This window comes from Phyllobates terribilis, unplaced genomic scaffold, assembly GCF_046119375.1.
Source record: "Phyllobates terribilis strain yellow unplaced genomic scaffold, ASM4611937v1 Scaffold_1__5_contigs__length_1240528914, whole genome shotgun sequence".
In the NCBI taxonomy this organism is placed as follows: Eukaryota; Metazoa; Chordata; class Amphibia; order Anura; family Dendrobatidae; genus Phyllobates; species Phyllobates terribilis.
The window spans coordinates 873948370-873966074 of record NW_027362761.1 but is presented as its reverse complement, the minus strand read 5'-3'; positions in this window follow the sequence as shown (position 1 = coordinate 873966074).

Below are 17705 nucleotides of genomic sequence, written 5' to 3'. Positions count from 1 at the left end.
CCCCGGGGGCCCCTAAGGGTATGTGCACATGGTGGGGATTTGCTGCGGCTTTGATGCTGCAGAATTTCTGCATCATTTCCGCACCCGATATGCAAATTAGGTTCATTTCGTTTTTGGATGCGTTTTTTATGCATGCGTTTTTCATGTCTTCATGTTGAAATTTGCAGAGTTTCAGACAATAGGGGTTTTTTTTAAACAAACTTTATTGATCATCGTGTAGCGTTTTTGTGTGCGTTTCCGCTGCAAAAAACACTATTGAAACACACATGCGGTTTTTACGCATGCGGATTTTCCTTATCTAATGCAAGTCTATGGGGAAAATCCGCATGCGTTTCCGCAAGAGAAATTGACATGCTGCGGTCTGGAAAGACGCGCCTCATGTGAGTTTCCGCAGGGTGCACAAAAATGCACAGTGGGCATGGAATTTCTAGAAATCTCATCCACTATGCTGTAACATCTGGCCGCTACAGTTTTGATGCTGCATAAAAAAAACCTGCAGCAAATCCGCACCGTGTTCAGATACCCTAAGGGTCTTTGTAATTACCTTGTGTTGCAGTTATTGCCTGTGAGCGCCGCTATCCTTGGCCCGCCACTGATGTCAAGTGAAATGAGGCGTGACATCAGTGACGTGGTCCCCGTGGTGGATGCTGGGTTGTCGTTGGGGAGAGGGAGAGCGCGCGGTGGATGCTGGGTGTGAGTGGCCAAGGATAGCCCCGCTCACAGGCAGTAACAGCAACACAAGGTATTTACAAAAACCCTTAGGGGCCCCGGGGGAATACATTGGGGGGTAATAAAAAGTAGTGGACAAACCCTTTAAAGATGGTAAAATGTTAAAAACTGCATTCAAACAGTTTGTTAACCCTTCAGAAAATGGAGTGAAAAAATGAAAAAATTTTTTAGCTTTTTTTTTTTTACAAAAGTATTACTTTAGACAGAAATGTTTCACTTTCACACAGGTAACAGGACAAAAAGAACCACTTAATTTGTTGGGCAATTTCTCATGAGTATGCTAATGCAACATTTAGAGGGGAAAATAAGTATTTGATACACTGCCGATTTTGCAAGTTTTCCCACATACAAAGAATGGAGAGGTCTGTAATTTTTATCGTAGATACACTCCAACTGTGAAAGACAGAATGTAATAAAAAATCCAGAAAATCACATTGTATGATTTTTACATATTTTATTAAATAAAATGCTAATTAATTAAGTATTTGATCACCTACCAACCAGCAAGAATTCTGGCTCTCACAGACTTGTTTGTTTTTCTTTAAGAAGCCCTTCTACTCTGCACTCATTATCTGTATTAATTGCACCTGTTTGAACTTGTTACCTGTATAAAAGACACCTGTCCACACACTCAATCAATCACACTCGAACCTCTCCACCATGGCCAAGACTAAAGAGCAGTCTACGGACACCAAGGACAAAATTGTAGACCTGCATAAGGCTGGGATGTGCTACAGTACAATATGCAAGCAGCTTGCTGAGAAGGCAACAACTGTTGCAATTATTAGAAAATGGAAGAAACACAGGATGACTTCCTTTGTCTGAGGTCCCATGCAAGATCTCGCCTTGTGGGGTAAGGATGATTCTGAAAAAGGTCAGAAATCAGCCTAGAACTACACAGGAGGATCTAGTCAATGACCTGAAGAGAGCTGGGACTACAGTCTCAAACATTTCCATTAGTAACACACTATGCCGTCATGGATTAAAATCCTGCAGGGCATGCATGGTCGCCCTGCTCATGCCAACACATGTCCAGGTCCGTTTGAAGTTTGCCAATGACCATCTGGATGATCCAGAGGAGGCATGGGACAATGTCATGTGGTCAGATGAGACCAAAATAGAACTTTTTGGTATTAACTCCACTCGCCGTGTTTGGAGGAAGAAGAAGGATGAGTACAACCTCAAGAACACCATCCTAACTGTAAAGCATAGAGAGGGAAACATCATACTTTGGGGGTGCTTTCCTGCAAAGGAGACAGGATGACTGTGTCATATTGAAGGGAGGATGGGTGGGGTCATGTATCGTGAGATTTTGGCCAACAACCTCCTTCCCTCAGTAAGAGCATTGACAAAGGGTTGCGGCTGGGTCTTTCAGCATGACAATGACCCGAAACACACAGCCAGGGAAACTAAGGAGGGTCTCTGTAAGAAGCATTTCAAGGGCCTAGCCAGTCTTCAGACCTGAACCCAACAGGAAATCTTTGGAGGGAGCTGATGTTAGAACCCTCCTGTTTGTTTTTTCCATCTTGTGTTTTGCGGTCATGTGACCATCTGCCTTTATATTCCAGCTCCACCCTTTTGGCTGTGCTAGATTTCAGTGTTTGACTGTTTCTCTAGCCAGGTGCTTCTGTGCCTTTCTCTGTCAGTTCGCTTGGTCCTTCTGGGACCTCTAGTACCTTTTAGTCAGTTTGTCTTTTTGTGTTCTGCAACAACTTCTCTGTTTGGGAGGTGTCCCATTTTTTGTCCCAGTCCTTAGTTCTTTTAGGGACCCCTCCCCTTATGCTATAGGTCTTCATTCAGATTAGCCAAGGACTAAGGCGGTTCTGTTCGCTAGGAACAGTCAGTCTGCTACATCGTAGGGATTCAGCTTAGTCTTACTGTAGGGACAGCTTTCCCCTATCTTTCCTTAGTACTTGTTGCAGATCATAACAGTATGTCCAGCCCAAAAAACTAAAAGGAAAGAAATTCGGGGATCAGTATGGTTTCCGTCCAGGATTTGGCTCAACGCTTGCAGGGATTGTCTCTGGAGGTGGCCGAGCTACAGCAACACGTGAGTAGCTGTTCTGGAGTGCATTTTGTGGAACCCAAGATAGGACTGCCTGATATTTTTTATGGTAAACAGCAAGATTTTTTTTCCTTTAAAAATGCTTGTTTGTTATATTTTCGTTTGAGGCCAAGGTCCTCTGGGAATGAATCACAGCGCATTGGTTTTATTATGTCACTTTTGCGCAATAAACCACAGGGGTGGGCTTTTTCTCTCCAACCTAATGATCCGTGTTTAAGGTCTGTAGAAGAATTTTTTTCTGCTATGGGGCTATTATATGATGATCCTGATAGAATCTCATCTGCTGAGGCAGAAGTCAGGCATTTGAATCAGGGGTCAGGTGATATTGAAAATTATTGCATACACTTCAGGAAATGGGCTTCATAAGTCAAATGGAATTATCCTGCGGTGAAATGTTTATTTCTTGCTGGTCTGAGTGAAAGGGTTAAGGATCTGCTAATTGCATTCCCACACCTGAGACTCTGCAGGATGCCATGCAGTTAGCTGTTCGTGTGGACAGGAGACTGAGGTCCAGGGTGAATGAAGTAAAGACTCCTATTATGTCAGGTCCTAGTCCCTAGAAAATCTGCTCTGACGGCGGAGAACCTATGGAGGTTGGGGCGATGTCACTCCGCTCTCAGGAAAGAGACCAGAGGTTCGCCGAGGGATTGTGTCTTTATTGTGGTAAAGCTGACCATTTGATTAAGTATTGTGAGCTTCGTTTAAGTAAAGAAAAAAAAAAGTCAGTTATGCCCGTATAGCTTGTTTACGCTCTGCAGGAGTATTTCTTTCTAGGAGTACTACTTTGCAGGAAAATTTGATTGAATTTCAGGTATTTGTGGATTGTGGTTCAACACTTAATGTGATTGATAAAGGGGTTTTGGAAAACCTTAAATTGAAATCCAAACCTTTGTCATCACCTATTTCTGTGATTGCAATTGATAACACTCCCTTGAAATGTATTACTCACAAGGTTGCTGCATTTCCCCTCACTATCAATGGAGTTCACCATTTTGGACTTGGTTGTATTAGATAATTTACCCTCTCCGGTCGTTTTAGGTTTGCCTTCGTTAAAACTGCACAATCCTTTGCTGGACTGGTCTACTAATGAGATTAAGTCTTGGAGTCCCAAGTGCTATGATAAATGTTGTAATGGTCGCATTGCGGCTGTGGAAAAAAGGGAATTACCTTTACCTATTCAAGATTTTTGGTGGGTTTTTTCAGAGGAGGAGTCGCAAGTTTTACCTCTTCATAGGGATTATGATAGCGCCATTGTGTTTGTTCCTGGAGCTACTTTTCCCAAGAGTCGCTTGTTTAATCTGACTATTCCTGAAAGAAAGGCCTTGGAGGAGTACATACAGACTAGCCTGGCTGCTGGTCACATTAGACCTTCTAAGTCACCTGTGGCAGTTGGATTTTTCTTTGTTAAAATAAAGGACGGGGGTTTACGTCCATGTCTGAATTTTCGTGAAATTAATAAGATTACCGTACGCAATTCCTACCCATTGCCATTAATTCCTGACTTGTTTGACCAGTTGGTGGGGGCCAAAAGGTTCTCTAAAATTGATCTCCGGGGGGCATACAATTTGTTACGAGTGAAGGAGGGTGATGAATGGAAAACTGCTTTTAACACTCCGGTAGGTCATTTTGAGAATCTGCTGATGCCTTTTGGTCTTACCAATGCACCTGCAGAACCTTATTAATGACATCCTGAGACCTTTGATTGGTAAGAATGTGGTTGTGTATTTGGATGACATTTTGATTTATTCACCAGATTTAGAGTCCCATTGACAGAGTATACGTGAAGTTTTGCAGTTATTGAGTGATAATTCACTCTTTGCTAAGCTGGAGAAATGTGAGTTTGCTGTGCAGAAAATTAATTTTTTGGGCTACATTGTCTCCAGCGAGGGCTTTGAGATGGACCCGGTGAAGGTTCAGGCTGTGCAGGAATGGCCTAGGCCTATTGGTTTGAAATCTATACAGATATGTTTGGGTTTTGCCAATTATTACAGGAAATTCATTAAGAATTTTTCTATAATTGTTATGCCTCTGACCGATCTCACCAGGAAAGGTGCGAATACGGTCCAGTGGTCTACTGAGGTCTCCGAGTATTTCTGGGGTTGCTCGGCGGGAGCTCAGGTCCCCTCCCTGCATGTTTGGCGCTCTTTACAGAGCCAGAGAATATGCAGGGATTGCCTGCCACTCACTGTAATGCCGCAGCCATGTTGGTTGAGGCATTACAGTGATTGGCTGGCCGCACAGTGTCATCAGGTCTATATCAGACCTGGCGCCGCCATGCTCATCACAGTCACTCCGGAATCAGACAGTGTAGGGAGAGGTACTGCTGAGAAAGGGAGAGATTTGCTTGTTTCTAGTTAGTGTGGGTATTCCAAACTATATTAGAGACACATATCCATCTCAACAAACAGTCCATCTGAGGACTAATCCATCTGCCTAGATATCAGGCAGGCAGTGTATATAGGCAGGCAGAGTATATAGCAGACTGCAGTGCATATAGCACAATAGGCGCCATTCCATTTTTGTCTACTGCTGCAGCTGTTAGATATTTCTAGAAATAGACCCAGGTCTCATGGGCCAGGAATAATTTTTTTTTGGATCTTAATCCTCATTATTTGCTTAAAAAGCAATCCAAAGAACACCGTTTTTCTGCGCCATTTGCTTGTTGGCACTGCAGAATACAGCCAGGTCCTTTCCATATTACAGCGCTAAAAATCCAGCTATTTAAAACTGTGGTTTGTCCGTCACACGGATCACATATAATTGCTCTGAAAATACTGCCATTTCTGGCCTCCATTAAAAATTTGTTTCAGTGTGTCAGTGAAGCTATTGACACCAGTTTTCTGTTCAAAATAGTTACCTACAGGCCAGCTATTTAAAACTGTGTTTTCTCCATCACACGGATCACATATACGTTTTCAGAAAATGCTGCCATTTCTGGCCTCCATTAAAAATTTGTTTCAGTGTGTTAGTGGCCGCAGACAGAAGGCAGGCAACCATTCCCCGTAACACCAACACAAAGGAAGTTGCCAGTACAATTGTTAGGTCTTCCCGAGTCTGGTTGTTTTTTAAAGACTCTGCCAATAACCCCAAGAAGGCCATTTTCACCACCTGCCAGGCCAGAATCAGCAGGGGTGGCAAAACTAGCAGCCTGACCACCACCAGCTTGATCAGGCACATGGAAGCAAAACACCCGACTTTGTGGGCTAAACCCCAGGGTCCAGGAACAGTGTCTGTGGGTGGCACCTTTGCTTCTTCCGCTATTGTGCATGCAAGCCAATCCCCTGTCCATGGTGCATGCGAAGATGCCTCCTGCCCTGCACCTGTCATTATACACTCTCAAGTAGCAGCTTCAGGAAGCACGTCCACGTCCTTGTCCCAGCACAGAATTCAGTTGTCCATAACCCAATCCTTGGAACGCAAGCACAAATACGCAGCCAATGCCCCACAGGCCACACTACTAAATTCCCACATTTCGCGACTACTTGCACTCGAAATGTTGCCTTTTAGGCTTGTGGAGACGGAAGCATTCCGCAGACTGATGGCGGCGGCCGTCCCTCGGTCCTCGGTCCCCAGCTGCCAATATTTGTCCCGGTGTGCTGTCCCCGCATTACACAAGCACATGTCCCAAAACATTAGTCGTGCCCTCAACAACGCAGTTACCGGGAAAGTCTACCTAACCACTGACAAGTGCTTGTGGACAGGGACGGTGCATCTCGCTGACGGCACACTGGGTTAACATAGTGGAAGCCGGGACCCAGTCGGACCTTGGGACGGAACACATCCTCCCAACGCCAAGGATTGCAGGCCCTAGGCCCCCACAGTCTACAGCTCCTGCACCTCATGCTCCTCAGCCTCATCCTCCTCTTCAGCCTACATCTCCAAAATGACCACATCAGTCACAAGCTGGAAGCGCTGCAGCATTGCCTCAGCCAAGCGGCAACAGGCTGTGCTGAAGCTAATATGCTTAGGTGACAAACCGCACAATGCTGAAGAGTTGTGGACAGCTCTGAAAGAGCTGGCAGATCTGTAGCTCACACCGCTGAACCTACAGCCAGGCATGGTTGTGTGTGACAATGGGCAGAACCTGTTGGCGGCTCTGAGACGAGGTGAGATCATACACGTACCGTGCCTGGCCCATGTGCTTAACCTCGTGGTTCAGAGGTTTCTCAAATCCTACTCGGAGCTGCAGGATCTGCTTGTTAAAGTACGCTGCCTGTGTGCCCATTTTAGAAAGTCACCTACAGCTTCCACCGCCCATGTTTCAGCAGCGTTTGCAGCTTCCAGCTCACAGACTGGTGTGTGATGTCCCCACGCATTGGAACTCTACACTGCAGATGTTGGAAAGGATTTGTGAACAGAAAAGGGCAGTTACTGAGTACCAGCATCAACAAGGCCTTTGGTATTCAGTTCAGACTCAACACATAAGACCTCAGGAGTGGACATGGATGTCAGACATATGTACCATTCTACAAAACTTTGAGGACTCCACCAAGATGGTGAGCAGTGATGATGCCATAATTAGCGTCACCATCCCACTTCTATGTCTTCTGAAATGCTCTCTGCTCACAATCAAAGAGGATGCATTGCATGTGGAGCACGATGAGATGGAGCAAGGAACCATACAGGGTGATTACAAACAGCCCAGCATCATCTCATCCCAAAGTGGATTGGGTGACAATGAGGGAGAGGAGAAGGAAGAACAGGAGCTTGTTTCATGCGCTATAGACAGTACTACCTGCACAACTGTCATACCATCTGTTCAGCGTGGGTGGCCTGAGGACAGAGATGAGGAGGAGGAGGAGAGCATGATCACTCATCCTTTTGGTGAGGACACAGAAGTCTTGCCTGTTAGCAGTCTGGCATGCATGGCTGAGTATATGTTACGCTGCCTTTCCCATGACCCTCGCATTCTCAAAATTTTGGGTGACAGTCATTACTGGTTGGTGACACTTCTAGACCCACGCTACAAGGAGAACTTTATACCTCTTATTCCTGAAACGGACAGGTCTACAAAAATGGGGCAGTACCAGAAGGTACTGTTGTTGCGGAACTATTAAAAAAAATTCCCATCTGAAAATGCTGGCAGCGGAGGTCACAGTTCGTTGGACAACCAAGGACTACAGGCGAGAGAGACACAACTCCAATCCAGCAGAGGCAGGGGAACACTGTCAAAGTTCTAGGAGAATTTTCTCAGCCCCTCCCATCTCACAGGCCCTGACGTCCGGGGTACTCTCACAAGGAGTGAAAAGTTTGGTAAGATGCTGAGAGAGTACCTTGCCAACCGTACCAATAGGCCAACACTATGGGAGACCAACTTCCTAATAATGGGAACATTGCTTTTAGGAGGCTCTACGACCTCTACGTCTCTTCCAAGGGGCATTGGAGTGCCTCCAAATTTTTGGCAGCTTAAACATTCACTGCATAGGCAAACACTATGGGAGACCCACTTCCTAATAATGGGAACATTGTTTTTAGGAAGCTATCCTACCTCTACGTCTCTTGCAAGGGGCATTAGAGTTCTTCCAAATTTTTGGCAGCCATTGCTTCACTGCATAGGCAAACAGTATGGGAGACACTTTCCTTTCTGATGGGAATTTGCCATTACCGTGGCCCTCCTCTATGTGTCTTTAAATTGTTAGTGGGGTTTTTCTCAAATTTTGGCAGCCCTTGCAGTCATGGGCATTACCACTATAGCGGATCCGCTCCTTTATAATGGGAACATTTTTTTTACTTAGACCCTTCTCTATGTCTCTTCAAAGTAGTATTGGGTTGCGTCCGAATTTTTGGCAGCCCTTGCATGCAATAACAGTATAGGAGACCCACTTGTTAATAATGGGAACAACAAAGCATAGCCGGCTGATGGCTCTCTAACAATAGCGAGGGCCTACTGCTGGCCCTTTAAGAATAGTAAGGGCCGCCTGATGGCCCTATAAAAGAGGCTTTGCGACTTTCAGAGTCCCTCCATCATCAATGAAACAGGATGTGTCTGATGATGTGTCACACACCACATGGCCAGATAAGGTTATAAAATGTTAAAACTACATTTCCCTGTGAATGCATTTGTCTTAAAAAATAACGTACAAAAAAAAACCCAGTAGGATCTTTCTTTAGTATAAAAAACAGAGTCGTCAATGTAATCTCAATGTAATCACATTGTTCAGCTCCTGCACCTCCTCCTCCATTTCCGAAATGACCACATCAGTCACAAGCTGAAAGCACTGAAGCACTGCCATGGCCAAGCGGCAACAGGCTGTGCTGAAGATAACATGCTTAATGCTTAGGTGAAAAACCGCCCAGCACTGCAGAGTTGTTGAAAGCTGTAACAAAGCAGCCTGATCTGTGGTTCTCACCTCTAAACATACAGCCAGGCATGGTTGTGTGTGACAATGGGTGGAACCTGGTGATGGAGAAATGACAGCTGGAGTAGATACGGTTTCCCTCTATGCCAGTCCTTTCACGGAGCTAAATAATATGGCTGTGGTGAAATACAACTCCCACTGAGAAGCAGTTTTAAACTGAAAAACATTGGTCCCACTGGAGGATTTGATTCTGAGGGCTCACCTTTCTCCCTCACTCAAGAGCCCCATAGCTGCTGCAAAGTTTGCGCTATCATGAACTCTCCTGATGGAGAAGCCAGGGCCCACCCGAGGACTCTTTGGTGGGACTGTCCAACCCTGCCTAGAAGCAGTCCTGGCTAAGAAAAGTGTGTGGGAAGGTTACCGGACACTCTATGGCTCCTTTTTTACTGAGGTGGAAACCCATGCAAACACGGGGAGAACATACAAAATCCTTGCAGATGTTGTCCTTGCTGGGATTTGAAGCCAGGATCCCAGCGCTGCAAGGCTTCAGTGCTAACCACTGAGCCAATGTGCTGCCGTTCACCCTGTGATATCTAACAGGCTGGAGAAACTTGCACCTACTGCAACTCTATCTTCAGCTCCTTTGTGAGAAACTAATGTATTTGGGCAGCCACTCAGTCTACCAAATAGAATTCCTTTGAAAGAAATTGGGGATGGCTTCGCTACTGGTACTCGGGGCAGTGCTAATACCATGGCGTTGTACCATAGTTCACTGGAAATATTACAGGCTGGTAGGAGGCAAGCAGATTCCCACAGAAAAGTACCAGCAGTAATGTTCAGGGACCCTTGCTTGTGGAAGGCGGAGGCGATACCGGGAGAAATAGTGGCGGCTGGAGACCGAGTATGGACACCCGGTCGCCGCCAGCATGAGGTAGTGAAAAGCTTCCGCCTCCATGAGCCTAAAAGGGCACATTTCAAGTGCAAGCAGCTTTAGAGGACTTCCTGGGAGAAATGACAGCTGGAGTAGATACGGTTTCCCAAAAGTCATTCCTTTCACCGAGCTAAAAAATATTGCTGTGGTGAAATACAACTCACCGACAAGCTGAGGCCACATTTCAAGCTGTCAAAGATTTGGCAGTATAGTATTGCAGCCTGTGGGTGGGTGGGTGGCTGGCTGCATACTTGAGCTTGCATTCCAAGGAATGGGGTAGGGATAACTGAACGCTACACTGAGACAAGGACGTGGACGGTGATTGTTGCAAGTCTGCAATGACAGGTGCATGGCGGAAGGCATCTTCGCATGCGCCAAGGATCACTTATGATGGGCACACTTTTAGGCAGTGACCTGGGAGTCAGAGATGCTTCCAGGGGTCTTCCCCATGCTGTTCCCATGTCTTTTCAGCACTGTATGCATGTGTCTGATAATGTGTCACACACCACATGGCCAGATAAGGTTGTAAAATGTTAAAATGACATTTCCCAGTGAATGCATTTGTCTTGGTTGAAAGCAATGCAAAAGTGCAAAAATGCATCAAAAACGCTACGTGTGAACATAGCCCAGGGTGTGGAGGAGCATTTTTGTATATTTATTTTGCCTCATATACAAGTCATTACCGTAGAAATAATGTTCCTTAACATATTTCCCAGGAAAATTCATTTTAGTTTCATTTTTGTATATGTTTTATTGTGAGTCTGTAAAAGTGGCGTAATACCTGTGACAACGTTGTTGACACCAGTGACCTGGGAGTCAGAAATGCTTCCAGGGGTCTTGCCCATGCTGTTCCCATGTCATTTGAGCACTGTTCCTATCGATTTTTTTAGGCCCTCTGTAGACCGCCAGGGGGAGCCGCCTGAAAAATGCTAAAGTTTCCCATAGACTTACATTGGGCTCGTTGCTTGGGTCGCGCACCCAAGTATTCCAATGTGCTCGACCCGAGCATCGAGCACCCGAGCATATTAGTGCTCGCCCATCACTAGTGCATACCTGTGTAATATTTTACTATTAAATCAAGTGTGTAAAACAAAAAAAAAATTTTAAAACATGCTCATTTTGTGAGGTAGACAGTTGGATTTAAAATTCTGTAATGTTACGAATTTTCTTTTGTATTGAAAAAATAAAGAATAAATCCTTAAAAATAAAAGCAAAAGAAAAAAGATGTCACTTCTCACAAGCTAGGAAGCAAAAATTCTCAGACAGGACTTAGGGTTTGCTCACACTGGGGTAAGTTCTCTCATGTGAGAGAACGGGCCGATTATGCTAATGAAACTCTGTGAGAGTTTGATTCGAGTGTCATCTGAGTGTGATCCGATTTTCTTGCATGAGAGAATCGCTTCACAGGTGTGGAGAAGACAGAGATCCTAATTTCTCCATTTTATCCATTCTCTCTGTGCGCTTACTTCGGACTGCACTCGGATGACATCCGAGTGCAGTGCGATGCTTCACATGCACTCATAATCTTGTATTTGTGCGCATGATCCGAATATCAGAGCCACACGCAGCAAGTTGCGATTGTTTTCTGATGCAGAATTGACATGAAAAAATAATCGCAGATCTGCTCTGTCCCATAATATAATATTTGGCCCTGTGTTATCTGATGAAATATCAGATAGCACTCGGCCGTGTTATACCCCAGGATGACCGAGCCCTTAAACTGCCTTCTTTGTCTATAGAGTGAAGAGAATGAAAATAAATTGGCGTTTGCTGCTGATTGCTTTAACAAATCAATCAATATACAGATTCTGTAGTTCATGCGCCTCACTATCACTTTAATCTACTGTATTTTTCGGACCATAAGACGCACCTAGGTTTTAGATGAGGAAAATAGGAAAAAAAATGTAAGCAAAAATGTGGTCATAATGCCCTGTTAAGGGGAAGGGGGTCTGACTGCTGACACTGTTATAGGGGTAATGTCCCACAATTCTGTTAATATCCCCTGTCCTGGTATATATGGCCCCCTCCTTCCTGCTATACTTAGCCCTCATCTTAGCCCTCATCCCCATCATTATATGCATGGCACCCCTCATCCCCATCCTGGTATGCATGGCAACCCTCATCACCATCCTGGTATGTATGGCGCTCCTCATCCTGGTATGTATGGCCCCCTTCATCGCCATTCGGGTATGTATGGCACCCCTCATCCCCATCCTGGTATGCATGACACCCCTCATCCCCATCCTGGTATGTATGGCACCCTTCATCCCTCATCCTGGTATGTGTGGCCCACCTCATCCCCATCCTGCTATGTATGGCATCCCTCATCCCGATCCTGATATGTATGGCACCCTTCATCCCTCATCCTGGTATGTATGGCCCCCCTCAACCCCATCCTGGTATGTATGGCACCCTTCATTCTGGTATGTATGGCTCCCCTCATCCCCATTCTGGTATGTATGGCACCCTTCATCCCTCATCCTGGTATGTATGGCACCCCTCATCCCTCTTCCTGGTATGTATGGCACCCCTCATCCCTCTTCCTGGTATGTATGGCCCCCCTCATCCCTCTTCCTGGTATGCTTGGCACCCCTCATCCTAGTATGTATGGTCCCCCTCATCCCTCTTCCTGGTATGTTTAGCACCCCTCCATCTTGGTATGCTTAGCACCCCTCTTCCTGGTATGTATGGCCACCTCATCCACCTCATCCCTCTTCCTAGTATGTATGGCACACTTCATCCTAGTATGTATGGCACCCTTCATTCATTATCCTGGTATGTATCTCCCCCCTCATTCCTCTTCCTGGTATGTATGGCACCCTTCATCTTTCTTCCTGGTATGTATGGCACCCCTCATCCCTCTTCCTGGTATGTATGGCACCCTTCATCCCTCATCCTGGTATGTATGGCACCCTTCATCCCTCATCCTGGCATGTATGGCCCCCCTCATCCCTCTTCCTGGTATGCTTGGCACCCCTCACCCTGATATGCTTGGTACTCCCTGATCCCCATCACACTGCACACAAAAAATAAAGAATTATACTCACCTCCTTTCTCCTCCAGCGCTGCGTCCCACTCTGCTGGCGGCAGGGATCTCACTGTGTGAGCCGCGCATGGCATTACTGCCATGCGCCCTCACCCTGTGAGATGCTGTGCCGGAATAGTCACTGCTCCCCACGCCGGGACTGTGTGCGTGGGGAGCAGTGACCATTCACTCATCTTAATAGAGCGCACACTGTACCTGCAGCATGGCTCCTGCTGTGGCCGGTGGTCACGTGTGCCCGCTATTAAAAATCCCATGGGAGTGGATTGTAGTGAATATTCATGGTCTTTAATAGCGGGCACACAGACTGCAGAGCGGCAGCAGGAGCCGCACTGCGGGTACAGTGTGCGCGCTATTAAGGTGAGTGAATGGTGACTGCTCCCCACGTACACAGTATGCGCGCTATTAAGGTGAGTGAATACTATACATACCATGATGAGGGGTGCCAAGCATACCAGGAAGAGGGATGAGGGGGGCCATACATACCAGGATGAGGAATGAGGGGTGCCATACATACCAGGAAGAGGGATGAGGGGTGCCATACTTACCAGGAGTCAGGCGCTATTAAGGAAAAGGGGCGTGGGGAGCAGTGAATATTAATTTTCGTTAGTAGCGGGCACAGTGTAGGCTGCAGCAGGCGGCTCCTGCCTCCTGTGCCCCTCTTCTCTGTTGCTGCTGCTCCCCCCCACAGCCACAGTGTATGTATGTATGTATGTATGTATATATATATATATATATATATATATATATTGTAATGCAGCGACTTGCAGCATTACGGTAATGGTCCAGGATGTGTTTTGGCTGACCATGTACCTCCCCCTCAGGTGACTGTTCACATGACTGCGACATAGCACAGGTCCTGTGCATACAGAATGTCTGATCACATGACTGTGACAACAGCACAGGTCCTGTGTGTGTACTACAGGATATATAAACCCTGGTAGTTTTGAGACAGGTGTGTGTAAGGCGCGAGGCCTGTTCCTGTGTGGGACACCGCTAGAGTGTGAGGCCTAGTGAGGCCTATTGAAGCCTGGTGAAGCCTGAAAGGCGGAGGCTGGATCCTTAGCTGTGTAAGCGATCCCAGTAGCCTTGGAGGGCCAGAGGCTTGGAAGGCAAGAGCCTGAAAGGTAGAGGCTGGATGTTGGCTGTGTAAGCATACCAGTAGCCTTGGATGGTACGAGGGCTGGAGACCCCCTTCTGGGAAGCCAAAGCCACAGTGGTGGCAGAATAAGTCTGAAGCAGCTAAAATCCGGCGAAGGTAAAAACACTGATTGATGTGGACATTTCTTTAAGTGACTTTGCTGGGGGGCTGCAACTGGAGCCAAGTGGGCCTGTCTGCCACTTGAAAGGCTCCTGGGCGTTATATGTAATATGTCGGCGAGTCACTGAGTTGGACTCGGTTATAGCAGTTATGATGTATAATAAACTGCTGGAGTGTGAAAACTGGAAAAACGTGGCTGGTGTGCTTTAATTGACCCGGTGCAGCAAGTATCCCCCAGTATGATGACTAGCGCTGCCTTACAATATATATATATATATATATATATATATATATATATATATATATATATATATATATATACAGTACAGACCAAAAGTTTGGACACACCTTCTCATTTAAAGATTTTTCTGTATTTTTTTGACTATGAAAATTGTACATTCACACTGGAGGCATCAAAACTATGAATTAACACATGTGGAATTATATACTTAACAAAAAAGTGTGAAACAACTGAAAATATGTCTTATATTATAGGTTCTTCAAAGTAGCCACCTTTTGCTTTGATGACTGCTTTGCACACTCTTGGCATTCTCTTGATGAGCTTCAATAGGTAGTCACTGGAAATGGTTTTCACTTCACAGGTATGCCCTGTCAGGTTTAATAAGTGGGATTTCTTGCCTTATAAATGGGGTTGGGACCATCAGTTGTGTTGTGCAGAAGTCTGGTGGATATACAGCTGATAGTCCTACTGAATAGACTTTTAGAATTTGTATTATGGCAAGAAAAAAGCAGCTAAGTAAAGAAAAACGAGTGGCCATCATTACTTTAAGAAATGAAGGTCAGTCAGTGCGAAAAATTGGGAAAACTTTGAAAGTGTCCCCAAGTGCAGTTGCAAAAGCCATCAAGCGCTACAAAGAAACTGGTTCACATGAGGACCGCCCCAGGAAAGGAAGACCAAGAGTCACCTCTGCTTCTGAGGATAAGTTTATCTGAGTCACCAGCCTCAGAAATCGCAGGTTAACAGCAGCTCAGATTAGAGACCAGGTCAATGCCACACAGAGTTCTAGCAGCAGACACATCTCTTCAACAACTGTTAAGAGGAGACTTTGTGCAGCAGGCCTTCATGGTAAAATAGCTGCTAGGAAACCACTGCTAAGGACAGGCAACAAGCAGAAGAGACTTGTTTGGGCTAAAGAACACAAGGAATGGAGATTAGACCAGTGGAAATCTGTGCTTTGGTTTGATGAGTCCAAATTTAAGATCTTTGGTTCCAACCACCGTGTCTTTGTGCGATGCAGAAAAGGTGAACGGATGGACTCTACATGCCTGGTTCCCACCGTGAAGCATGGAGGAGGAGGTGTGATGGTGTGGGGGTGCTTTGCTGTTGACACTGTTGGGGATTTATTCAAAATTGAAAGCATACTGAACCAGCATGGCTACCACAGCATCTTGCAGCGGCATGCTATTCCATCCGATTTGCGTTTAGTTGGACCATCATTTCTTTTTCAATAGGACAATGACCCCAAACACACCTCCAGGCTGTGTAACGGCTATTTGACCGAGAAGGAGAGTGATGGGGTGCTACGCCAGATGACCTGGCCTCCACAGTCACCAGACCTGAACCCAATCGAGATGGTTTGGGGTGAGCTGGACCGCAGAGTGAAGGCAAAAGGGCCAACAAGTGCTAAGCATTTCTGGGAACTCCTTCAAGATTGTTGGAAGACCATTTCCGGTGAGTACCTCTTGAAGCTCATCAAGAGAATGCCAAGAGTGTGCAAAGCAGTCATCAAAGCAAAAGGTGGCTACTTTGAAGAACCTAGAATATAAGACATATTTTCAGTTGTTTCACACTTTTTTGTTAACTATATAATTCTGCCTTCAGTGTGAATGTACAATTTTCATAGTCATGAAAATACAGAAAAATCTTTAAATGAGAAGGTGTGTCCAAACTTTTGGTCTGTACTGTATGTCGGACTATAAGACACACCCCCCACTTTCCTCCAAAATTTAGGAGGAAAAAGTGCGTCTTATAGTCCGAAAAATACAGTATATACTACTATTTACAGCGTGATACTGTCACTCCCATTTTCTATTTTCTTCAGCGCTGCAGTAGTATATCACACTCTGTTTTAGGCATTCCTCTCCCTATCTCTAATGAGTTGTGCGCTCTGACCTCCTATCCCTATGCTGTAAAACCCTAAAATGGCCACTGTTGTTCCTGCCTCATCTTTATTAGTGGCTGTGATAGTCCCTCCTGATTGGCTGTGCTAGACCATGTGATATAATAATTTCAAGGCAATATTGGGAAGCCTGCCCAGCTAGGCCTGAAATGATGTGAGTACACTCTCTGGCTGAAGCAATCTTTGGCAATATGTGAAATGATAGAAATGACTTTTTTTAGAGATCCAAATCAAATTGCAAGTTCTTGAATTCACCTTAACCTCGGAATTTCATTAAATTCAACTTAATGATCATTCACTACGGATTGATTTGATAATCTCTAATATTAAGATCTTTAAACTGATACAGTAAAGGAGACTTATGTATAAGAGTGGTCAACTATGCAACATGTTGTATATGTAACTTGTTTAGTGTTTTTTTTATAGTAGGCTTTTTGATATTAAACCACTACTAAAAACACCTTAAGAACTTTAGAAAACTGCATATGTTTTTGGAGCCATTAATCCATGTATTTTAAATGCTATTAAAAAAATGTATACACGTGTCACTTAATCTTATGCATAGTCTTTTTTACCATTATGTTAAAGCGCTGTAAATGGTATAATTATGGATAAGTGTGTTCAAATGTTTACATTTCTGTTTCCTTTTATAAGATTTCATGAGTTTTAAAACTAATGCAACATATAGATAATGCAGAAAGTTGATGAAAACAAGATAAAGTTTTCAAGTCATCAAGTAATGATGAAGTGTAAAACCTCATTTTATCTTTTAAACAGTACACCATTCTCAATATAATTTGGGGTTTGGCTCTCCCTAAGGACAGTTTAACACATCTTTGAAACAAAGACTAGTCTCACATCCAAAAGCCTTGCCCAACATAAACTAGCTGATTTACTGCTGCATTTATGAAGCAGGTAGTTCATGTCTGTAGACCTATTGGCCAGGCCAAGCCTTCCGATGTGAAAACAGTCCATGTAAGGATATGGACATGCTGCCCATGTTTCCCTCTTGAAGAAACAAGCTTCAATGTTGTGTGATGCGATAGTATGTAATGTAACATAGTAACATTGTAACATAGTTTTTAAGGTTGAAGGAAGACTAAGTCCATCTAGTTCAACCCATAGCCTAACATGTTGATCCAGAGGAAGGCAAAAAAAACCCATGTGGCAAACACTAAGCTCCACATTAGGGAAAAAAATTCCTTCCCGACTCCATACGACAATCAGACTAGTTCC